At 32.4% G+C, this 18,695-nt stretch overlaps 1 protein-coding gene across 3 annotated transcripts in view; it reads right to left on the reverse strand.

Annotated features, from left to right (window-relative positions):
- The window catches only part of LOC106457827 (polypeptide N-acetylgalactosaminyltransferase 13-like), a 54,029-nt gene extending 35,723 nt beyond the window's left edge, over positions 1 to 18,306 (reverse strand). The window contains exon 1 of one of the 3 annotated variants that reach the window (XM_013917277.2): positions 18,056 to 18,306. The gene's annotated coding sequence lies outside the window, so the exon portion shown is untranslated. Of the gene's footprint in view, positions 1 to 11,604; positions 11,621 to 16,579; positions 16,672 to 18,055 lie in introns of those variants that run through there. The other 2 variants (XM_022383869.1, XM_022383870.1) reach the window with 2 other exon arrangements.
- Between the last annotated feature and the right edge of the window lie 389 nt (positions 18,307 to 18,695).

The following is an 18,695-nucleotide window of genomic DNA, read 5'->3' on the forward strand; positions in this document are numbered from 1 at the left end:
AATCTCGATAACTTCCCTCTCGAGTCCTTTCTTGATTAAACCAGTTTATTCTTCCTCGATACAAACTTTTAGTACACAGTAGTTCCACAATCAGTACGTTTCTCGTCACTTTAACTTAACATCTTTTATAATACACACTATAAATCACAGCAATTCACAATCTCGATAACTTCCCTCTCGACGAGTGCAAAACACACACTTTATTCCCCTGCTGGCTTTCTCTGCCAGGCTTATATACTAATAAAGAGGGCATCTCGAACACACTTGAACTTCCCCAATCATTTGAGAAACTCATCACGCACGTCATGTGACTTCCGCTGTCGTAACAATATAGATTTGTACAATTTCTTGGCTAATTGATTAAGTACCTAAATATATATATGAAAAACTAACACTGATCCAAAGACTTCACTGAACTAAACTGGCTGATTTACTGCCAAGTGACTGGCTCATTCGTATTTTCACATTACACTTCTAGATATAATCATTGAAGTTACTTGATTTTTGTGATGTCATCTGGAACATTCTAAACTTTTCATTCTTAACATCACGTGCCCTCTAGCTAAAGTCTAAATTTCCACATGCATAGTTTACAACACTGCCCACTTCCTAGAGTGTGAAGTCCCTTGGACAATCCATAAACAAAATCTAAACACTACATTAAACTGTCCATTCACCAGATATTTTTTGGTGGTTTTCTCTTCTGCAGCCCATGGTATACAGATAGGATAACCTCTTATCCCTTGATCACTGACCTTCCTGTCACTGGGGAAGTCCTTCCTAGGTAGTTGGTCAAGTGAATCACCTGGTGGCTCTATCCTTGATAATCCTTTGGAAGTGGTTTTGGGAGGAACCCTTGTCTCCTCAGCTGGTTGAGTTTCCACTGACAAATTCCTCTCCAGTATTACCCAGTTAGCCAGTTTCTCTCATTAACATATTCCAAAGATGATAATGGTGGTATGCTGTCTTTATGTAGGGATTTGACATCAAAATTTCTACATTTTTCCTTAAAGGTAACTACTTATGTTCTTTGATGCAAAGTGCTATTAGTAAAGCTAGATCTTGCAATGTACCATAAAGATTTGTCTCAAATTTTATGGTTTGTCATGTTCATTTCCCTAATGATGACACCTTTATTCTTCAGATGCACAAAAATTCTACAAACCATTAATCTTTCAGGACATGCTGGAGTATTTGATCCTATTATGGCTCATTCACTAGATGTAAAGCTGTTTTTAACAAAACCTGGTATGAGTATTCCACTTCTTGATGGAACAATGACAGCTTTATTTGTTGCCGTTGAAAGTTCAACCTCTGGCATAGTAACTTCCATGTAACACAGGGGGATTTTGTGGTCATAAATTGTGAAGCTAGCCTAACTTCACATCTAAGTTTCCTCATGAAGTTAGTTCCCAATATGCACTCTAACTCTATATCAATTAGCCACACATCATGAGGCATAGATGAGTTTCCTACAGTAAGGACAACAACTTTCCTCTTGCTGAATCGTTATGTCCACTTGCTGTTTGCATCAATCTCTTTTCGTTTTATAGCTGGAGGCAATAAAAAATCTAGAAATTTATCAATGCTACTAGATTTTTGTGATATAATCTAGGTCATTCTAAATTTTTGACCTTAACATCAAACAGCCTCTAGCTAAAACCTAAATGGAAATATTGAAAATATAGCTTACAACTGTTGTCTTGATATTTAAGGGCGTAGAAACACTTGGACATGAACAGCACATTTCACCAAATCTGGGGTTTAGATGCCAAAGTCAACTGGCAAAATGGACTACCTGTGTGATGCTCAATGCAGAGATCGAACTCCGAATTTTAGCATTATAAGCCATCAAGTTTATAGCTGAGCAACAAGGTGACTAAAAAGCAAACCTCATAGATTACGCACAAGTGTCATTATGTCAGTGCAATACAAAATTGTCTCTTGTAATATTGGAAAAACTATAGTATCTTTGTTTTATGAAGAATGCAGATCGGTCCTATGGTACAGTTCTGAATTTCAGAGCTTGGAAGCCATGTTCAAATCCATAAGGTACAACAAAATATTCATTTTATTTTAAACTATGGGTGAGGTATGAGTGAGACAATTGCTTAACATGGATGGAGGGTAGTAGTGTAATGCTGACTGGCTCACTTTTCTTTGGTCGGTAGTTCAAAATTAGAAATGGAAGCAGATGTCCTTAGTATATTTGACATAAATATAAATATTTTATGAATCACTCTTTAGCATTGCTACAAATGACAAACAAATCTACTGCACTTCTTGAAGACTTATCAGCTTAGTAACACTCTTCATCATTTGACAATATTCTATCATTCAGAGGACAAAACTAACTTCTCAATTGGCTGTACATCATTACACACATACACGATGACATGTCTTGATTCTATACACTGCATCAAATAGAAGAAGATAAATATGATAAATGGGACTCAAAAATACCTATAAGCATAATAATGTATGTAAAACTAAAATTGTAAATCTATTTTGACAAAGACTGTTGTATTGTTAGCTAACTTTTTCTATCAGAACCAAAACAGTTTCAGCAAATATGATACAGAAAAAGAATAGTCAACGTAACAGGGTATCAGCCAAAGATGCTCCATCAGATAGCCATGAAAACCAATTAAAGAATAAATAGAAATTGTAGCTATGACAAAGCAAAACTACTATTATGATATTATTCCCTCCAACTTAATTAATTTTTATGCAAAGTAGACATTTTATGATCAGTCATGTGATGTGAACTGCAAATAATTGGTCATTTGCCTTAAGTTTGTGAATGAAGGCTACTCTATTCAGCCAATCTCTTCTTCAAGAAGAGTGTATTGACACAGGTACCACAATGGAGGTGGGCTTTATCACACAAAAAGCTTAAGTCATGGTCAACTGCACATGCATTGTAGCTCAAAGGGTCAAAGGATGTGTTCCCTATAATCTGTGTTATTAATGATATTTCATAGATGGTAGAAGTCAGTACATTAAACAATTCTCATCCTTTCTCACACCTTATTTCCACTACTGCCATATGAATAACATTCATGTATTAAAATGGGATATATATATATATATATGGTTTCAGTTTCTCCAAATGAATAAAAGTCTGTTATATAATTGTAAGATGATGTGCAACTCAACTATAAGAAGCATATTGCTCTACATGTTGTTGGTCCATTGAACATATTTTGGGTACCTTTGCAAGTGATCTCTGTTTTGTAGAATGCATGACTGGCATCTGGTGTACAGGCCAGTCTTGGGAAGTTTGTTTCTAACCATCTATATACTGACATGGCATCTGGTGTACAGGCCAGTCTTAGGAAGCCTGTTTCTAACCGTCTATACACTGACATGGCATCTGGTGTACAGGCCAGTCTTGGGAAGCTTATTTCTAACCATCTGTACACTGACATGGCACCTGGTGTACAGGCCAGTCTTGGGAAGTTTGTTTCTAACCGTCTATACACTGACGTGGCATCTGGTGTACAGGCCAGTTCTGGGAAGCTTATTTCTAACCATCTGTACACTGACATGGCATCTAATTCAATTTCAGAATCTGTACTCTATGACTGCGACAAACCAGGACCAAAAGTTAGTGGTCATCTTGTGTCATTGATGATGGTCTACTTTGTCCTGGTGTCCAAAAAAATCTTGCCATTGATTTGAAAGGAGTTTAACATTCTGCTAACCAAACTATGAGCTAACTTGCAATAACTTGCTATTATTTGCTGGATGTGATTTATTCAGTGACTATTATAAGTAAAACAACCATCTTCTCTGAGGTTTAACCATGGTTTCGAGGACTTGGCGACTGTGACAAGATTTTATGAGACCACTAAATAAAGTATAGACTGAATGACCAATCACTTGTAGTTCATATAACTAATCACCAGATGTCTGATTTTCATAACAATGAAATGAAGGAGGGATAATTGACATTATTTTTTAATATTAGTTTTGGGTCACATCTATAACATTAACAATTTTGATTATTTTTTAACTGTTTTGAGCAGTGCAGTTTTTTAAAACTAATGAGTACATCCTCTCTCTCTCTCTTGTACAATGTTTTAAACTTATTTTCATGTTTTCAGGCATGATGACAGTGCAACTAAATTTGGCTTTATCAGCAATTTAAAAAAATATGACAAAAACAAGTTTCCTATTTTGATAATACACAATTAGTGTATGATTTTACTTTAGCTCTGCTGAAATTTACTAACAATGTTTATCAATTTGTTATAGTTCACTAATAACAAAATACCAAAATGTAATTCAATATTTGTAAAATTCATCAGAGCAAAAATTATCATCAAAACTTTTATGTTGTCATTGTTAATGAACATTTTATATTAAATGTTCAGTAATGTCATTAATGAAAGATGCTCACACTATGGACAACAATCGTGCTAAAAACATCAATAAAAACTTAAGATCCGATATCTCCCGTAGTTATAGCTTCTAATGCCAATGCTCATTTATATTATTTCGAATTACTGAAATTGTATTCAAAACTCGAAGATTTTATTAACTAATGTATACTATCCTTTTATTGATAAGCCGACGCTAACGACCCTAGTGGCAGTGTTTATCTATACGTGTAGAATTAATGAAACGTGTTCGTGTACACAACTTTAATGAGTTGCCCAATAAAGAAACAAAATAGATTTACGAATTCTCTGCTTCATTAATTTTCGTAATGGGATATGTTCGTGTATAAAGCCTAAACAATTCCCTAATCTATGAATTTTTCGTGATAGCACTCTTTCGTGACAATTTGCTCGAAGGGTACAGTTGGCCGATATAACCTGATGAACCAGCATACATATCTCGAGAAAAGCATTGTAAACAAGAGTAGATATGTCCATTATTACGCATACCACATTCTAGCAATGAAACGCTAAAAGACTAGTGTGAACAATTATATATAAGAATAATCCAAATTAATGGTAAAAATTGTTATAACCTTTATATTGGAGATAAGGTTAATTGAAGTTAAAGCTAAAAAACAAGAAAAGAAGAACGTTACGAATGAACTTGAAGCAAATTTACGTATTCAATGTATTATTTAAGTTGGGATAAAAAACAACTCAAGTAAGCCTAATTATCTAACGTACTAAAATCTTTACAGGAATAACATTGATTTAGTTTCAAACTTTTATTAAACCACTTAAAAATATACAGGAAGTTCATTTTTAATGGATATATTGTTTCCCAGTTGTTCGCTAACGGAAGTTTCACTGACTTTAACACGCTCGTTCAGATTCTCTTGAATGTTTGTTTGAGATATTCGCACAAAGCTGCAAATGGCCCATCTGCTCTAGCCGACCCTAATTTTGAACAGATAGGCAAGAGGGTAAGCAGATAGTCAACAACACCTACCACCTACTCTTGTGATACTCTAATCGAAGTGGGGACGGGACGCATATAACACACCCTAGTATCTACAATCTAGCACGCTACCTGTAGGCCACGCCTGACCTGCTATATGAAGGAATCATTAGAATTTCTTTAAACTAAGTATTACATAAATGGCTTAATAATTATTAAATACCTGCTTGTTATTGTAATATGTGATATGCTCTAATGTTAAATTTAAGTTTTCAGTTATTTTCGCAAATATAACTATACGAGTGTATAAAATGTTTCTGTTAGTGGTAAAATTATTTTTATTTCCTTTTTATATATATTTTTTAAAGTAGAGTTAAAATTATACAAAAATCATTAATAATACTGTATGTTTTACTGAAATGACGCAAGTGGAGGAATGATACATCCAAAAACTCCTGAGCGAAAAAAAAACTGCTTTGGCTCAAACAGTCAGAAATATCTCATAGACACGACAAAATAAATCAATTCGGTATTAGTCACATTGCATCATTTTTTATTCACGTGCTATAAATATGACTCCTAATTCACCTTAGAATTATCACTGAGTTACACCGAACAATATGTGATGTAGTGAATTAGGAGTTAAGCGGAATGTAAACTAATTTTTACAGCACATGAATAAAATGATACAATGTGAGTAAGGCCAACTTTCTTTATTTTGTTGTTTATGAAATATTCCCTACTGTTTGAACCTTTTTTTTTAAATTTCGGGATCCCGTGTGGGCCCTACTTTATCAACAAAATTACACAGTTGGTCCTGCTGAATCAAAGTTTCATCTTTAATATAACTACAAAGTTTCTTTTTTTTTTTGAAAATAACAAAGTTCGCGTTGGTGCTTGCTGATTATAATTTGATTTTTTAAATAATTGACGATAAAATTCACTAACTGGCTAATTTATTTTCCAGAAAAATTCCAGACTCACAAAAAAAAAAAAAAACAGAAATATCAACCTTGTCTGAAACACACTTAGACTCACTTTAAACCATAAATAATGAAACCGAAACCCAGAAAACGTAATGATTGTTGTGCGACAACAAAAAAAATGTAATGTTAAAGTCAAAACCGGTTAACCTTGCTTGTAGTAATTTCGTTTTATGTCCTCAATTTGTGTTGTTATAAATAAGTTCTCAAACTTTCCATTCGAATATTGAATAAGAAAACTTCCTATTTACATTTCACTCGAAACAACAGCACTAATTTATGGAAGAGTATTTGTATGTTTGTTTTTGAATTTCGCGCAAAGCTTCTCGCAGGCTAACTGTACAGGTCGTCCCTAACTTGAACGTGAAAAACTAGAGGGAGGACAGATAGTCAAGACCAATCACCGCCAACCCAAACTACTAAATAACAGTGGGATTGACTGTAAATTATAACGTTCCCACAGCTTGCGAGTCTAGTGCCTTAAGAGCCAGGCCATGGAGGAGTAATGTAATTTTACTCTTATCATTAATTAACCTTGGAATTACCGCTAGAATCCAACTTTTAAAAACATTTTTGTATATTATTTATGCAGTAAACTAATTCTTGGTCCATGACGTTGACAATTCCAGGGTGACTGATAACACGAGTTACATACAACACAAATGTAAAATATTAAAAATAATTTGGTTCCCATGTGTATTTTACACAGAAAATAAGTGTTTTCATCCGTGATTTTTTGTTGTTGCCAGTTCTTTATACTTAACAATTGTAATAACAAAATTTCTCAATATGATACAATGTATAGACTCCATCGCACGATACGTAAAGTCAGTAACATGAGGGTTAGATAAATAAATAGATAAACCATTCCTAGTCAAGCAACAATGTTTGTAATTGAATAAACACATACACATACACTTTTTACATTGTTTAAATGAATGAATAAATATTAATAAAAAGTGTCGTTTCGGAAACTTTGTTTAAGAAGTTCTAACTCACTCAACATCCCCGAACTCTGCGATTACTGCTTTGGTCTAAACATGGTTATGAACTTCTCTTACTTAAAATTGCTACACATGTAATAACTCTTGTTACTGTATGTTTATGACAAAGCTACTGAGGCTATCTGTTGGCATCCCTAATTTTCAACTTCCGACCAAAGGGAAGGCAAAAGGCCGGCATTTTCGACGTCGGGTTTCGATCCTGCGACCCGCATATTGTGAGTAATGCACTCTAACCATGAAGCCAACTTGTGTTACTACAGTTTGTTTGTTTTGAATTTCGCGCAAAGCTACACGAGGGCGATCTGCGCTAGCCGTCCCTAATTTAGCAGTGTAAGACTAGAGGGGAGGCAGCTAGTCATCACCACCCACCGCCAACTCTTGGGCTACTCTTTTACCAACGAATAGTGGGATTGACCGTCACATTATAACGCCCCCACGGCTGAAAGGGCGAGTATGTTTGGTGTGACGGGGATCCGAACCCGCGACCTGCAGATTGCGAGTCGAGCACCCTAACCACCTGGCCATGCCGGGCCTATGTTACTACAGATCTTTACTTGATGAATGGTAAAAAATGAGATTGGTTAACATGTCATCAGTGTCAACCGTTTTAAATACAAAATAAATTTAATTATCAACACAGTTTATTATTGCAGTGTTAGGAATAAACGAACTCTGAAATAAAATCTAACCTAGAAATAAGTCATTATGATTTTCTATTATATTTATTTATATATATAAAATTTAAGACAATAATTTATAAACTTTTCTGCTTTATAAAAATACTTCACACAACAATTTAAGATGTATTTTTTAAGTTTTTTCTTTTTTAGTTTTGGAAGATAATTTAAAGTTATTTACTGAGGCTAATATTCGGGAGGGGCTGGAGAGGAGTAATGTAACTAACAACGTCAGTCAAATTTAAATTCGCAACGAAGACAATTTAAAATTAGTTTCTGCCTTTAGATTAAAAACAAAAATCGCCGAGATCCGACAGATATTAAGCATTGATTCAAGACTAAGGCATAAATCACGATGTAGTAAAACTAAGAGAGGTAGTAGAAAGAGTAGGGCCTACATAACGAAATGGTTACACTATCAGTCAGATTTAACTTCTATTCAAAACTTTCAGTATTACGCTATTTTCGGTATCACTCAGTTTTTATTCCCAAAGTGAATATTTATGGTGTAACAATTCATCGTGTTAACAAATTTACACTGACCAGATTCTAAACTCAGGAACTTTGGTTCACATCAAAGTTTTAACGTGGATGCTCCACCAACAGTCAGCGGGGCTCATTACACCCCCCCCCCCTAAGAAAGACTCATCCTCTAGCCGTCTAATTCAGTTTGGTGTTTGCCGACTCCAGGATACTGGTATGGGTTTATATTCCAATGTTGCTGATTTGCGATAAGGGTTTTCGGGCTTGATTTGACGGGTTATTCTCTGTGCATAGACTAACCGATACGCCTACAACCCTTGAAAACCTTATCCATAACACTACTCAATTTTGAGATAGACGATTAATACCTACAGTGTCGGGATATGACACAGATTTTGCATCTTGGAGCAAACCAATCTCGTAGAACACTGGAAAAGAGCATCGAGTAATTTTTTTTTATAAATCTTTGTCCAGTGTAACAATTCATATTGTTAAGCAATGTTAAGGACCTATTAACATACCTCGAAGGAGTTAAGTATTTTTTTATTAGCCTACCCATGTTACAACTTGAAATGTTTTTATCCCAAATTCGCATGTTGATTGCAAGTTTTAGGAACAAGTCTTCTATACGAATCCAATGAAATCTTCGTGTATGGTTGCATCACTATCAATCTCACAACACAAGTAATAAGAATTTCTATTTATGTTAAATTTCAATTGGGCAATCAATTATAAGGCTTTTTATTTTAATGAAATGTAAATTAAAACATAATGGCAAACGTGTATATCTAATGTACTTCACGTCAACAATACTTGTCTGTAATTAATCACTAATACATGTATACTTCTGTAAAAGTTTCTTGCAATTCAAGCAATTAGATGTCCGTCTCAAACTGAATATCCACTGTTTTCAAATATTTTTTATTGCATTTAATTCAATCTTAGTGGTAAAAGATGTCAACTGCATGTAAACTTTTAAACAACCATAATATATATACATATAATACAATATATGTATTGAAATACGCCTTGTTTACAAGCCTAAATGTTCAGATTTTTAGGTTATAAAAGCCTACATTTTCAGATCTTACACGCTAAAATACTCATCATAGTTATAAAAGATGAAATAATGCAGAGTTACTCAGAATTAAAAGAAAAAAAAAGTGGGAAGTCGGTAAAGGAAACACCGATATTTTAAGGGACTTGATGGCCAGTTTACGTGACTGAAGTCGGTGTTGTGTGCAATAACAAGACTGATAAGAAAAAATATACGCGCCCTTTCTTTTCACGACCACCAATGTGTACGCGTACACATATAAATATAATGATTAAAATTACTGACACACATCTGAGCTGTAACGCAGATGTCACAATACAGCTGTTCATGTATGAAAACTTGCCAGACTCAGTTATACAAATATAAGTACTGCAATGTTCTAATCTCTTAATATTCACAGGATTACGAAGCTTTGAAAAACCAATTCAAACTTTTCTTTTTTCTCTTCAATTTGCTGTGGATATATTTTCAAAATCTAAAATTAAATGCTGAAATCTAGTGATATTTAGTTATAAACAGGGCATGAAATGTAGTTAAATAAGGATATTCAAGTAGTAAAGTGTAATCAGGCAAATAGTATAAGCTTTCGATTTATGAGGAATGATGCACTTTTTTTTTAGGCGAAGCAAGTAATTTGGGTAGCATAAGCAGTAAGAAATCTAAACATAATTAAACTAAGTAGTTACCAGTAGCTGGAAATGTTTTACTTTGTTGCTGTATTTACAAGAATGTTACATTAGGTATCTAAGTGTAACCACTTTCTATATTCCAAAGTTTTTGTTTCTGTCAATGGGAAACCAGTTTTATACTTCACTGTCCAGAGTGTTAATTTGACAGTGAGAAAAAGGGCACTTTTTGGACTTGAGGTTGAAAAAGCAAATACTTGACCCCCCCTACCTCCAGGTATGTTACAACAGCTATTCACACTTTCTATTCACAACAAAATTCATCAATAAATATGACATTAAAAATGAAGAACTTTCTACACAAAAACAAATTTATTACCTACTATTTAAACTAATAATTTACTGTTGTTTATATACGAAAATATACTAAGGACAACACAGAACTATATATAATTAGGTTACTGCATTCTCTACAAACATTCTCATACTTCCTGTACAAGACTTCCAAACTACTAAAAACAAGTTTCTATAAAAATATTTGAATTAAATGCACAAAACTATCAATGACACCATATCTAATGCCCAACATAAGATCACCTATATTCCATAAGTACTTTTACCACCAAAACCAGAAGAGAATGAACTTACTTTAAGTGGAAAAAATACAAAATGAAAAGTGCAGGATTAATATGATTGTTCAACATGTTACAAAAATACTATATATATTTATTGGTGTTCACCTGAAAATTTTTCTTAAAGTTCATTTATTATAGTAAAACCTGTCACCAGAATGTGTTCACGTGTTACGTATTTGGAAATTGAGTTTACTAGTTTTACCTACACTCAGCATTTCCCAAACATTTGTCATCCATCCCTCCTTTAATAAATATGGTTTCTTGCATGCCCCCCTCCTTTTTAAATGAGTGAAAGAGTGAATTAAGTGATGAGATGTAATACACAGATACACATTAAAATGCTGTGTGTGTTTTAGTAATTATTTTTTTATATGCATTAGTGAAAAATATATTAAAACATTTGATTTTGAATTATTGAATTACTGACTCCACCCTAATTGCCCCCCCCCCCAAGAGACAATTAATACGTAACCCTCAGAGAGTTGCCCCACACTTTGGGAAATGCTGCTTTAACTGATATGACCTCTTCTGTATAAAAATTTCCAGATATGCTAACAATAAATAAAAAGGCCAGGTCTGGAGACTTTGCTCCTATTATTTCTCTAGTTATAAAACTGATACAAGAATACTCATAATAAAGCAATTCACTCATACTCACACCTATGTGACAATCTACAGTAATACTTAAAACCAGCTGTTAGGTTACTAACTACAATAACAAAAGAATTGAGGACTTGTTATGCAGAATGTGAATAAGAATGACTTGACTATAAAATAAAAAAAGTATACATACATTTATCACATATAAACACTTTACCAAACAGGCATGTGAGCTCCTAGCTGGGCAAAAGACACTTGAATAGTATTAAAATTATGTTCTTTCTTCAGTAGGTTGTTTTTCTGTATGTGACACGATTGTAGAGATTAGAATTACATAAAGGTTAAGACCTTGCATAATGTACAGTTTCTAATCTCTGCATTAGTTGTCAGAGTGCCTTTACAACTACACTGTATGTCCAATCTGATATAGAAAAACTTTGTAATATCTACATCTTGCTACATGACTGCCAGACAAGCAATCCAACCAAGCAAGCTTAGGAGGTTACTACTCATGGCATCCATACATGAAGATAGATATGTTCTTGAATCAAACTTACAAGTTACAGTGCATGTGAAAGTTACTACGTTCATGATTAATGCAGTCAAAAGCTGAGAAGACAGGTCCTTAACTATGTATAGCTACCTGTACATTACCTGAAATAAGGGTATTTTCAGACTCTAGCTATAATAAGGCTTGGTTTATAATACCTGCATGTCCCAACTAGACAGGGAAACTTGCATGGTGTGTGTAAAAAGTGAATAGTACATAAGAACCTAGATTGTTGACATATATAAACAGTGAAGAGTGATGTGTAAACATAAGAACTAAAATTGATTACAACATGAAAAAGAGTGGAGTACATCATGGCTAAAGTTAATGCAATGTCTAAAAAGTATAGTGCACAAGAACTACAATCAACGGCACTTGTAAAAGTAAGATGCATAAGGACTACAAGGCAGGTGTAAAAATTATAAAAGAAATAAAGCTGATGATCAGTAAATAATATAGATAGACAAGGCAGTTCTATTCCAACACATCTGTGTTTAAATATGTATGTAAAAAACATTTCTCTGACACAAAATGTGTTTCTCATAAAATAAAGATAATCTTGTAAGAAATACATAAAGATGAAAATAAACATCAAATCTCTTCTTCACTATCCGTAGGAATTTAATATCTTTTTTTTTCAACTGAAAAAAAAAACTACTATGTTAGAGACAACTGAAAATATGTATTGAATGAACTTTAGTATGATGATTAAAGTACATTCGGTGTCTTGTGTTTATAGATGGATGTTTTCCTAAGCTCCTTTCTATAAGTAGAGATGAGGTTTCACTTTTAACTTAATTTGGTGTTGTATACAAAATCAGTGTTTCCCAAATTGGGGGCCATGAAGCTTTTTCTGGGGGACTGCAACAAAACAAAGATGCTGAATTAATTTTAAATCTAAATAAATAATAAGCTGATAGAAATTATGTTGAATTGATTAAATGATACAGTATGTTGATAGGAGATGATATTGTTTTTACTATGACACTGTTTTTCAATCACCATGCTAAAGTTATAGGTTGGGGGGAGCCTCAAACTTTTTTTATTCATTGAAATAAACAACTGTGAAGAATTAAGTTATCATTATTTCTTCCTTCAGATGTAGGAGTCTGTTGGCACATAATCATTACACATATCATACCATTAACCACTTATTAAATTACACACACAACTTCATTTAATAGAACTTACACTTTTTCTACTTACATTTTGTGCAATCATCTTGTTTAAGCATAAACTACAGTGTATGATGTAACTCAATGGTCAAATAATATTGAAGTTACTGGTTTGTGATGATGTTAATTATTGTAGACATGTGACACCAATATATGCTGAGCTATGGTATATAAATATTTAACTGCGGAGTCAGGGGAATAATTAGTGGTTTTTATTAGTGCTGTTTTTGCAGATATTATCATATAGGTTTTACATTACTGGTGCCTAAACTTAATGTGTAAAATCAGTTAGTGTATATACATGTATATGTCCAGTATAGTGAATGTCCCTTGTCCAGTATTCATGAATTATCCTTTATCAAGCTGTCTTTATGTATTAATTAACAGTTCCTAGGATTACCTGAGGTGTCTTTATCAAGTTAGTCAAGGCTATTGTAGATGACCTAGTCACCTTGTTGGCAGAACTAGATTGTAAAAAAAAATGTTTTCCCACTACTTGCTTAATGTTTTCATGATAATATGTTCTAAAATTCTTATGTAATTACTTAGGGAATTATTTCTTTTTACTAGATACACCATATACACCATCAAACAACCAAGGAAGACTAATCTTAAGCGTATTTAAGCAATGTATCGTGTTCTGAATTGTGTTATAAACCTTCAGTTTCATTGGTAGCTTGTAGGTTTTAGTTGTAAGTGGTTATCATGCATACTTTTTGTTTTGTTGTTTCTCAGTAATGTAGAACAGGATGGTACTTTGTGCCCACTACTCCTTTAGTTAAAATGTTAATTATTTCAAAATAAAGTGTTTTTCAGAATTCTTAGTTTGGACACAGATTTGCTTAAGTAACTCTAAGTTTCCCTATTTTGAAAGCATGCAAAATGTCGACCTTCTAAATGGCAATTAAACTGACTTTCTTTCAGGAAAAATAGCATATAAAGTCTACAATTCACTTCAAAGTGGTGACTGAGACAAGACTATATGAGATCACTATATACAGTATAGGTTGAATTATCAACTACTTGTATTTTAGATCACATGACTAATCATCAGATGCTTGATTTTTGTGACAATGAAGGGGAGAGAAATAATTGGCATTTTATGATAGTTTTGAGTTACATCTATAACATTACATGTTCCAAAAATCTTATAATTATTTTGAGTAGTGTAGTTTTCCAAAACAATTAACATATTTTTTTCTCTTGTACAACATTTTTAACATATTTTTTGTACTTTCAGGCTTGACTATAGTGCAACTAAATTGTTAATTGCATAGTTTGTCTTACTCAATATGGCATTAGAAACTATAAAAATAAACAAAACAATTACCTGTTTAGTAATGTCAGCAAATAAGAGAAGTGGCATTCACTCTAAAGTTTAACTTTCAGTCAACACAGACTGTGAATATTAGGTGCATTTTGTGTACAAACTTGGCTTTGTTTGTGTATTTTGTTTTTGTTTATAAAGACTGTATGAAGTATTAGAGATAGAGAAAATTAAAAATTTAGACACATTCAGAAGATTCAAGGGTTATTTTCAGAGGTGTAACATAGTAAGACCCAGTGTTAACCTTTAACTGTATTGATCTCTTAATTTGATTGAGTTAACTAGAAGGGAATTTTGTGTTTAAACTTCAGAGAAAAAGGTTTGAGCATTGGAATTTTGTAATGTTGTTGTATACGTTTTAACATGTAGTTTAGTTAACATCTGAACTGTAGTGTAAACTAAATTTTCAATTTTATTTAAACTTTTGGAGCTTTATCTTAATCTTCACCAGTTGTCAGTTTTCACTTCAAATTAAAGATTTATTTTAACTTACATGGGATGGGATGTCAAATTGAACTGATAAGAGCTTATAAACTAAGTCTTCATCTCGTTCTAATCAGTTTGACAAACACCATTAAACACATCACCTTGTTTTATTGTTGTATTGTTATTATGCTTTTGTGAATAAACATCTGTTCTTCATACTTCTATCAGTCTTAAGTCCTTCTCCTAAACAATCCTGCTTACAAATCAGAGAAAACATTATACTCTGTAGTGTGATATTCTCCAAACCTCCAATTATCAAGCCTAACTGACTGTTCTGCAGGAAAACTGTTTTAACAGAAATACCACAGTAAGACATGACTCTTGAGCCATAATCACAAACCATTATCCTTTTAGCATGTGCAATAGATTGGGTCAGTCACTATGAACCACCATTACGGGGAGTTTTGTCGAGTGTACGCGAATTTAAATTTATTGTGCTTTGACCCAAAAAACTGGGAGTATTATTTCCAAAGCATAAGTGATTTTCCTTTGACATTCACTTAAGATATCTAACCAAACACTTCTATTGTAAAAATTTAAAGAATAGTGCTAACTAGTTACTTTGCCAGATAAACGAAAAATCAGCATAACCCTGAAACTTATTTCATGTTATTTGCATACAACTTCATAAAAAACAGCAGCATGATAACTAGGTGTATAACTGAAATAATTCTTCTGTATTTTAAATAGTGAAAATAATGTAGTGTAGCACTTGTGTTGATATACATATTCATTACTTTATTTGAGCTATTATAAACTGCCATTTTTTTAAAACCTGATTAAGCATCACTGGCTTAAAAGATCTGAAAAAACATTCTCACTTACAAATGAATAAAGTGCAAGATAAAACTCACCTTTCTACAATACTAAAATCTGAAGAGGGTAAAAAAAAGCATGCTCATTATAGACACCTATTCTTTAACTGTATTACTTAACACTAACATCAGTTTTAAGACTAACAAAGTCAGTCATATATTCTTGAAATACACTAATTACTCACCACAGTAATCTAGTTGAAAATATTTCAGAAAAGATGAGAAAAATTAAGCATACATGCTTGAAGTAGTTTGAAATCAAACTCAAGTTTATTAGTTTTGGGTTTACTATTATTATTAGGAAAATTTACAAAAATCAAAATTATCTAAGATTATCCCTTGAAAATTCTATGTACAAAATTAATCACATATTACTCTTTAACTCTAAAATTATAAATAAATTGTGTTTAAATGCTACTTAACTTTAGTCAAAGGATAAGTAGATACAGCCTAGATATAAACTAATCTCTGACAAGACAGTTAGTGTCAATTTATCTTTCCAAAATAACAACTTTCCCTTTACCTCTTTAGTCAAATTTTAAACCAAAGTATATTTTTTAAATAACAATGTTTTAAAACAATACTATATACAAATAAACGGACCTGTGTTGTGTAGCACAGTGTTCACAATACCATGTAACAGAAGTTTCAAATACATGTATAAGTTGAACTTATTGAAATCCAGTAATGTTTTAGTATATTTTAAACAATATTATTATGCAATTCTGTCTTATGATTTGATAAATTAACCTAGTTTACTGTTCTACTGCAGAACCTTGTGCATCATGAGAACAAGGTGAGAGAAGGCCACTCACCTATAATATTAAAAAACGTAATTGAATGTAGCCTTTCACGCTTTCACATCTTTGTGCCTGTCCAATAAACATCTAAAATATGTTAAGTTAACAGCAAACTACTTATCTTCAGTCAACTCATTCTACAAGTTTATAATTAACAAAAAATAAAACTGTTAAACAAGACTTAGATCTTGGATTCTAAGGGGTCATTCCATGACAAATCGTCCAACAGGTAACAACCTAGTACCTCTCTGTTACATCAACCTTGGTGCAGTGAGATGTGTAATCTGCATAAAATAAACAGTAAATTTCAAGTTGATAAGTTATACAGAGGTCAATATTTGGTTGATGGATAATCTCGGATTTGTCTTTTAATTAACCTTTTACTCAGGAAATAGTTTTACTAATGATATGTGTTAAGTGGCAATTTATTGAAAATACACATAGTATGAGTATTCCAAAAGTACCTTTGGAAAACAAACATGAATATCTACCTTGTATGACCTAAAGTTAAACCCTAAACTAAAAGAAGTTGATAAAATTTCCATGTAAAAGTTATTGTTTCTGATTTTAACCTACAAAGCAATGAGAGGATGATATTGTTTGTTTGCTGTGAAAACAATCAAACTTAATCTACTCTTCCCAAAAATGCAGCAGTATTTAATGGCAGTAAATATATTCATACATAAACTTGATGATAAAGTTTTTGGTTCTACTTAATTCTAACAGTAACAGTTAGAATTTACCTTAAAAGTGTTTTTAAACATTGGTAACACGAAACATAAAATTGGCTGTAATCAAAAGTAATAACAGTTGCATTAGTAATAGTATATGCATAATATTGGTTGTTAAGTTTAACTTAAAGTTTTAGTATAGTCAAAACAATTACCTCTAAAATCGTTCTAATAGTAATATTATAAACTTTCAAAAGACAATAAATACAACTTTTTAAACTTTTTAAATAATAAAAATAAATGCTGATAACAGTACTTCTCTTAAATACACTTACTGTGTAGATGCCAAGTTTCACAATTATTCTGTGATTAAAAAGTCTTACTTTTCGTTTTTCAATTTTCTAGGCTCTACGGTACATCATCACGTGTTGAATAAACTTGAACTCGGGGGTTTATCAAGCAACATTAAAATTTTAATATCTTAAGTTATACAACTTGCGCAAGGAGTATTTTTAATATTATTAAATGAATGTCGACATGGACACAGTAGTTTAAATACTAAATAACACTAACAGATATAATTATAATTGCTACGTAATATCTATGCTTACGTGGTTTTAGACTACTCATCATCCAATCGATGCTTTATCTGTTGTTCGAAAAATCGGTACTGCGGCAGTGGACTTTTACAATATAATAGTGCTAACCAGTACTGCTAGTAGTAATACACTAGACCGTAATGTCGTTTCATTTATAACATATTTTCGAATGAAATAACACGCAGAAAACAAAATAAATCGAAGTTTAAATTTTCACTTACCAAATTTCGTAACCCACGAATGTTTAGCCAAAGCTTTTATGAAGTTTATTCCAAACGTATATAGTTCACCACCTGTTCCACGGAAACACCAGCAGATGAAACTAAGCACCTGCTATGGCCGCATGTCATCAACCTTAAACGTCATTTCCGTTATAAGAACTTAGTTTGGTATTGATTAAGTTATATTATGCTGTGTTTAAAAAGATCTAGAGCAATTCTATCAAAAACAGGAAACAATATCTTAAAATATCAAATGTTAGTAAAGTATTCTGGATAATTAGTACCTAATGTGTAAATATTTTATTAACCCATGATAGTGGCGTCATCTATAGAAAATATTTCACTACAGCCAATATTATTACTCGAAAATATATTCTTATATATTATTAATGAGCATCTAACAAATTTTGAATGTAAATCACGAATAGAAACAAATATATTATTGGTTACGATTTGACTATTAATAACAAAAATCTAGAAAGGGTGAAAAATAGAATATAACACTTTCTTGCCAGTTTTTTATATTCTTAATTGAAGTTTTTCTTTGACTCGCTTTTTTTCGATATTACCCTTGTTTAAAATCCCCCTTGCGAAACGACGCAAAAATCGTAACATTTCTCTTAATCTTACTATATTGCGT

Source organism: Limulus polyphemus, unplaced genomic scaffold (genome assembly GCF_000517525.1).
Source record: "Limulus polyphemus unplaced genomic scaffold, Limulus_polyphemus-2.1.2 Scaffold378, whole genome shotgun sequence".
Classification (NCBI taxonomy): domain Eukaryota; kingdom Metazoa; phylum Arthropoda; class Merostomata; order Xiphosura; family Limulidae; genus Limulus; species Limulus polyphemus.